The sequence below is a fragment of the Mandrillus leucophaeus genome, unplaced genomic scaffold (assembly GCF_000951045.1).
Source record: "Mandrillus leucophaeus isolate KB7577 unplaced genomic scaffold, Mleu.le_1.0 Scaffold769, whole genome shotgun sequence".
Taxonomy (NCBI): Eukaryota; Metazoa; Chordata; class Mammalia; order Primates; family Cercopithecidae; genus Mandrillus; species Mandrillus leucophaeus.
The window spans coordinates 511,273-519,412 of record NW_012108352.1 but is presented as its reverse complement, the minus strand read 5'-3'; the positions used below and the strand labels follow the sequence as shown (position 1 = coordinate 519,412).

Here is an 8,140-nt window from a genome sequence, read left to right as displayed (position 1 = left end):
TTTTTTGAGACGGAGTCTCGCTCTGTCGCCCAGGCTGGAGTGCCGTGGTGCGATCTCGGCTGACTGCAAGCTCTGCTTCTCGGGTTCACGCCATTCTCCTGCCTCAGCCTCCTGAGTAGCTGGGACTACAGGCACCCGCCACCGTGCCCGGCTAATTTTTTGTATTTTTAGTAGAGATGGGGTTTCACTGTAGTCTCAATCTCCTGACCTTGTGATCCGCCCGCCTTGGCCTCCCAAAGTGCTGGGATTACAGGCGTGAGCCACCGCGTCTGGCTCCACCTTTAATTTTTTTTGCAATGATTTCCGGATTTTGGTCTCTTTTGCTGTGCTAGGAAAATCCTTTTGATTTGGGTAGGCAAAGGCACACAGGCGCTTATATGCATCCAATTTCTGGCCTGTGGAGCTCAGCTCCAATTGTTGGCACCAGGCCCACAGAATGTGCTGGTGAATCAGATGAACAGGTGGCAGTTTAGAGGGTGATGGAGGGATTGGTATCTTCTTCTGAGGTCTGGGGTTGTCAGTGTACTCTGCCTTCTTCTTAGGACAGAGCACTTTATTGCCTTTGACAGACATTTTTTCTTTGGTTCCCTTTGTGAATGTTCCTGGCAAAGCAATCATGTTTGGTTGATTAGACGCCTGCTGATCCTCTTCCCTCGACTTCTCTGTGGAGGTCTCCTTGCCTTTTGCCTTCTCCATACTTGTAGATGAAGCGGAGCCTCGCAAGATGCTTCCAAAATGGCCCCAGCCCCAAGATTGCTGTTTGCAAAGTCCTAAATTCTTAAGTAAGCTGATAGAATGTCAAAGCAGAAAATGCATTTTATTTTTAATGTTTAGTGCAATAATAGCTTTCAACCAGGCTCTTTCACATTCTTTGGGAAAAGCATTAAAAAATTAAGAAATTATTCTCTTTCAATGATTTCCATATTAATCAACACAAAACAGAGTCAGTTTTTGTTCAAAAACATGCAAAATTGAACAATATATTAATTTGTGATATGAAGCAACTAGGTAAACCTACAATCAATAGCAAATTTCAGTTTGTGTTTCTTAGTTGGAGACAAAGGGGATGCAATTGGAGAACACGTATGAAGTTTTTAAGGTATTGACCATGTTCTATTTCTTAATTTGGCTTGCGGGTTCATCATTGTATTCATTAAGATAAAGGCTAAAGTCCTATACTATGACTAAAGCTAGAGTTAATTTATGTCTCACATAACAATTCAAAGGCAGGCAGGGCCTTACACAATTACGGCCTATGTAGATTCTGAAGGTAATTCAGTGAAATTTTTATCCTTGTTTCCTTATGCACAATTTTCCCCCTCACTGTCTTCTTTGAATATTTTCTTTCCCTAGTTTTCAGCAGTTTAACTATGATACGCTTACGTATGTGTGGCTTCATTTGTTCTGTTTCATGGTTCACTAAGAATCTTTAATCTCCAAGTTTGTGTTCTGCATTACATTTGGCAGAATTTAGAAGCCTAAAAAATACAGTTTGAAAAGCATTCATCTAGATCATCCATTTCGTTTTTTAAAATTTGGAATAAATATATCCAGAGAGGTAAGTAACTGCCTACTCAAGACTAAATAGAAAGCATCCTAAGTTCAAGGCACAAAAAATGAGATATTTGGCTTAAATTTAAAATTAAAAGAGTTGAACCTTTTTTGAAGGTTTGAGCCTAATTGAACCTAATTAAACCTGCCCAATTTTCCATAAAACTAATCTTTACTTCCTCTTAACAAGGTCTCACTCTGTCATGCAGGCTGGAGTGCAGCAGCACAATCATAGCTCACTGAATCCTTGAACTCCTGTGCTTACATGATCCTCCTGCTCAACCTCCTGAGTAACTGGGACTACAGACCTGCCACAGTGCTGAGATAATTATTATTATTATTTTAATTTTGTAGAGATAGGGTCTTGCTGTGTTGCCCAGACTGGTCTCAAACTCCTCCTGCAATCCTGCTGCCTCAGCCTCCCAAAGCTCTAGGATTACAAGCCATTAAAAAAAAAAAAATCATAGAAATTGACCCTCTAAGGTCTTAAAACTCGAAAGGTGCATTTGTCTCATTTGAGTTCCTTCTTGAGAAAACTAATCCTCAGGCACAGAATGGAAACTAATTAGATGACCACATCCAGGCCCTGAGACATCAGACCTCTTATTCATAATTATTGCTTCCTTATCCTTCCCTAATTTCCTGCCTTCCTCACTATATAAACCCCCCAATTTTACTCAGTTGAGTAATGGATTTAAGACTATGTCCAGAAATAGGAACAGTTTAAAATGATTCTGGAATCTCTTTAGGGTTTACAGTTTTGGAGTTTACTCCAAAAAAAAAAACAAACAAACAAACAAACAAACAAAAAAAAAAACGACTTGTGTCATTACTTTATCTCTTTGACTTGGAGAGTTTTAGTGATACATTTGGTTAATGGAATTAGATAAGATGGCAGTTAAGTCTGGTATTTTTTACACACCGCTTTTCCAGAAAGGTCTTGAGGCAGCCAGACTTATTGTGGTTTTCATCTTTGGTTTCCAGTCATATTTTGGATAATAAAATTAAAGGGAAAGACAAGGAATTTTTCTTTCGGTGACCAAGCAGTACCCTGATATTCCTTTTCATGTTTTCAGGCTGACCTTGGCCCAGACAAGTATTTGTCAGATAAAGATTTTCAGTGTCTAATCAAACTTCTGCCTTCCTGTTTGGTAAGTATGTCTTTCTAGTATTCTCAGTACTGATGACAGAGTCACAGTATTTTTTCTGGGTGAACATGGACAGAAGAGCTGTAATCCCAATCAGCCAGAGGTATGAACCTGTCATGCTCGTCCGTGTGAACAGACCACCAAACAGGCTTTGTGTGAGCAACATGGCTGTTTATTTCACCTGGGTGTAGGCGGGCTGAGTCTGAAAAGAATGTTCCTATTTCTTTCCAAATGTTTACTAGTTGACCAAATATAATAGAATTTATATAACCAAATGCACAGGAAAATGATTTAAAATGACTCTTCTTTGAAAAGGACCAAATGCACAGGAAAACGATTTAAAATGACTTTTCTTTGAAAAGGACCAAGGAAGCCTTTACATCATCACTTAAGAGCACAGTACAATTTGTAATTCCCTTGTCAAATCTGCTTTCATTAACTCATCTAAAGTCACTGAACGAGACTGAAGCAAAAAGCTAGGTTACCTAGCTTAACACTAGCCATTCCTTTGGCTGATTTTTAATCTTCATCAAGAAATATTTCTTCCTTATTCTCCAACCTGCCATAAAAGCAAAAACGTGCTTAGAGCTGCACAATTTTTGCAACAATTGATATGTTTCACTAAGTAATCAAGAAAAATTAAGTTTGGCAATATTATTCGCAGTTACATAGGCACAAGTAAAAGAACCATTTAATAACATTGACATAGCAAAGGCTATACTTAAAAAGAAACGGTAAATGAAGAAAATTTTCATGGAAATGGCAGGAAAATAGCACTTCAGTTTAGATTTAGTGAAAAAAATAGATGAAGAAGGAATGGTGTTTCTGAAAGTTATTACCATCCAAATCCTTTGATGAGGCTTTAACCAAGGTTCATTAAGTATTAAAGGTTAACAGCTGTATCCTCAAGCAGTTGGGATGCAAAAAGAAAAAGAAGTCACCTGCATTTAAGCATGTTCTTGGTGACTGGATGGGGGGAGAGGACAAAGACGACTAAGACAGCTCATTTCCGGGTTCTTCATTACCAACTTACCTACGCAGGAAAATGCAGCCCACGCTGGGGAAAAATACAGACCAACTGCGCTGGCGCAACATGGCATCCGATTGAAGAAACCGAAACTTACCTGGCCGCACCTACAGAACACCCCAGACATGCCTGTGTCTCGCCTATTGCCCTCCCACTCCCAAGCCTTAGACAGAAAAGCTGCTCTGGCAGGCGCCCTGCGTTAACTTCCTCAGCCCCTCCTCATATGCGGACCTAGGAACCTCGCCCCAGAACCCGGAGCGACTTCCTCGGCCTCCAAGGCAGGATACCGGTGAACCTCGCCCCTTTCTTCCTTCACATTGGCTAGCTAATAAAGTTTCTTTTTACCTTGCCTATTTGCCTCATCTCTGGCGCCTGCTCCGGTGGTCGCATAAAACAAATCACTTGGGATACGTATCAGAAAGCATGACTAAGGATCCAGTTCTGTGATCTGTCTTTTTAACAGAATGAGCGTGCCAATGTCTCATCTATGTCTTTCAAAGGTTCCACCACCTCCCACTTTGGTTCTGATAGGAAGAACATGGAAACCTGTTGTAAGGCAATCTCTGCAAAGACATTTTAGAAACCCATTAGTCAGACATATCAGGAAAGGGCCATAAGCTGAAGATGTTATTCTTGTAAATGAAATCCTTATAGTCTATAACCTTTTTAAAAAACGTAATTACCAATAAAAAAATAAACACACACACACACACACACACAAAGACTATGTCCAATTGTACTCAACTGCAGCACCTGGTTAAAGTCTCAAACCCTGACAATACTACTAATATAGTAGTGTATATACTCGTTATAATTATCTGAAAATTAAGTATTTTCTGAAAACGGATAATATATTTTACTAGTGTTTGTAGAAATGTGACCAACATTTATTCTTTTAGATAAAGATTATTCTCATTTTCGAGATGACTTAGATGAAGGTATTTTATTTTCTGACAGAAGAGCAACCAGTGAGGATGAATTAAGGCTTGACTGTTAGAATATTATAGTTAGAAGATGAAACTTCTGTTCAAGGATAAAAAATACTGATGTATCTATAGTTTTAGTTAACCAGGTTAACTAACAAAACTGTTTGCATTACTAATATTTTGTCAGTTTTCACAATTTAAGCCTAAATTTTGAAAGTATCACTGCTTCTGGTAGGCTAGCTCAGGTTCTTGTCTTTGCCACCCTAAAGAATTTGAAGGTGAGAATAAAGTGAAGGTTTAAAAGATTTATTGCAGACTGAAAGCAAGTACACACTCAAGAGAGGAGTGCAGATGTGCTCCAAAGAATGAGCCATGTGCAACATGGTCAGGACTCATATGACATAGTGATAAGCATAATGCAGCCATGTAATATTACATAATAAGGAAAGGGGTTTTCTGGAAATGAGCAGGTGATTTCTGGAATCAGGATGCCACTCTTTGTTGTTGTTGTTGTTGTTGTTTGACTACATATGGTTCATCCAGAACTGACATGGTGTCAGGCGCAGGATGGGAGTGGGAGGCTTCCCCATGGAATTTTTATGTTAACAGAAACATAATGCAGCTGAGGTTCAACAGTTGTTCAAGTTTTTGGCCATCTTGGATTTAACCAGTTGTGGTCAGTTTCTGCTTTGTTACATTCTCATCTGCCCCTTAAGCAGGATATCTGCAATCTGTCTTCATTGTTGCGACCTACTATAACAGTTCCCTTCTCCTAAGGGATGGGTTTATGTTCTAACCTGTTTGGCTCTATTTGTGTTGCTTTGAGCCACTTGAAAGTACTTATGTTCCATTTTCGCACCAATTTGCCTGCCTCGATATGAATAATTTTTCTTCAGTTTAAAAGATAAAATCACCAGGCATATTTGTTGAAATTACTTCCCCAAACTGCTTCTTAACTATTTGCTGATGTGATGAAGTATTTTATTAAGGTTGCTTACTTTACTGACTTAAAAAAGAGCAGAAGTGACTGGATACATTCTAATATGTGTGCCTTCTTGAAACTCAACTTATAGCAATCAAATAGATTTATGTGTGATTGAATTTATGGAAAGAAACTGAAAGAAAAAACTATGACCAATAAATTTTAGAAAGCTAATGTCATAAATTTCTATTTCCGGTAATAGAGTTTAACCAAACAAGTGGACTTATTCTGCCACTAAAAATAACTAAAAATGTCAGAACAATAAAGTTTTACCAATATTCTCAAACACATCAAATATCTATTAATATGATAGAAACTTATCAGGCCACATTTTAAAAAGAGGCTGGAAACAAAGTGCTAAGAAAAACGCTAAAGCCGCTTTTACCCTGAGGACTTTTGCCTGAACTAGAAACTTGGAGTTTTGAATTTTACGTTCCTATGGGTCGATGAGAATGAAAGACAAAGACTACGTTCCAGCCAAGTTTGGAAATTTAATAGCAGATCTTTCCCCATCAATCTAGGATTCAAAAGGACTGTCTCATGAATGTAAATATAAATCAGAATTAAAAGCAAATGCCCACACCTTCAGTCATAGAGAATAGCATAAAAGTACCATTGTTTTTTAGAAGAGCAAGGCCGAAAAAACTACTGCATAAATGCAACTAAAAGTTTGCCAATCCCATGCAACAGATCACCTGGGTGCTCCAAAACATTTAAATAAATGCAATTAATTTAAAATAGCCCTAGATCTCTGGCATCTTCAGGAACAAATGAAAATATTCTGTGGGAGAACACAGCTTCAGCCCAGGCCTCAGTGATTCTCCACAAATAATTTTCCCCAAAAATGTACAATTCAAAGTTAAAAATAAATAAGAAGCAGCCAAACGATATAAGGTATATACAGATCCTTAAAGGCATCATACATAAGAATCATCAAACATAACACTTTAACATATTTACCACATTTAAAGACATAAAAGGTTTGAAAATGTCTTAGTAATAGAAAAATATTTGTTAAAATATTTAGGAGATAAAATCTAAATTTTAATAAGAAATATTTCAATATTTGAAATTTAAAGGAAAATAGATAAGATCTGCGCTTGCATAGTGCTGAGCATAATCATCAACACACAGGAAGTTGACTATTGTCTATGAAAGCCATGTTGCATGGGGTGATGGGATTTTCCTCTCTGGGAAATTTGGTCACAAATCAATAACAATAAAAGCAATTGGAAAAATTATTTAAAACCACAAAAATACCAAAAGGAAATAAAACAACATCAAACAATCTTAATCTAAAATGAAACAAGTCAAGATGGCTTTACAGATTTAAATAAGATATAAAGTTTTAGAGCATCATGACAGATTCAGAAGCTCATGTACAGGTCACAAATCCTGATAACAAAAAACAAAAATTGTCACCATGCCTTACATATTTTACATGTATTAATGAAATGAAGCATCACTTATGTGGTGGCTGTGCCGCTTTCAATGATATAGCAATTACATGTCCCATTTAGAAGATCCATTTTTAGTAATGGCTATATGCAAAACAATTATGTGATGCAATACTTTAAGGAGATATTGATGAGGAAGCTTTTATCAATAAATCTTTCCTCTGTTACTTCAGAAGACTACAATACTACCACTTGTATATTATCTACATGAAGAGTATCTCCTCTTCTTATTAAAGATGTCACTATACTAGAGTTTGCAACTCAAAATAGGGTTCAAGTACGAATAGAAACAACGGAAGCAATTCTCATTTCACCAGAAAAAGTTTAATATTATTTCCAGACAAGAAGCATTATGAGAAATGTATAAACACTCACCAATCCCTTAAGCACCAAAAGACCACAGAAGTGGTGATTGATGATAGTCATTGAGCCTTGTTTTATATTCTTTTCTAAAAAGACGTTTGCAGCAGCAACCTTTTTCCTTTATTATTATTATTATTTTTTAATTTTTTGGTCTTTAAAGTCTTACCTAGAAGTGTTTGTTAACTGCAACAACTAATAGTGTCATTTTCTCAATGATTCCTTTTTCTTATGGAAGAGTATTAAACGCCATGTTGAGCGTTTTATTTTTTGTTCAAACCGATGTTGTAAATACATGTATGGTTGCAATTTGATAGATAATTTTCATCTTTACTCAAGGTTTTAAAAAATAATTTGAGACTACCAGTTTGAGCCAAGATGAAATAACAGGGATTAGATTTAACTTGAAACAACTAAAATGCAGGGCAATACATAGAAAACAACAGGTCTCAAGACATGAAACCTCAGATAATGAAAGACTGTGATCTCTGAGAAAAGGGAAGCAAACAGGATGAGCCCTGTTATTGCTCCTTCTTACTGTATTAAGGGAGTTTTTTGGCTTACACTTTCCAGGCACAGAATCTAGACAGAGCACAGCAGCCTTCCTGAATTGAACAGACATAACTGAGAGTCTGAGAAAACCAAGACAGCTACAGTTTGAGAAAGAGGATACCAGACAGGAAAGAAAT

The 8,140-nt window shown here is 37.1% G+C and overlaps 1 pseudogene; it reads right to left on the bottom strand.

Moving 5' to 3' along the window:
- The window catches only part of LOC105529484, a 1,387-nt pseudogene extending 644 nt beyond the window's left edge, over positions 1–743 (bottom strand).
- Between the last annotated feature and the right edge of the window lie 7,397 nt (positions 744–8,140).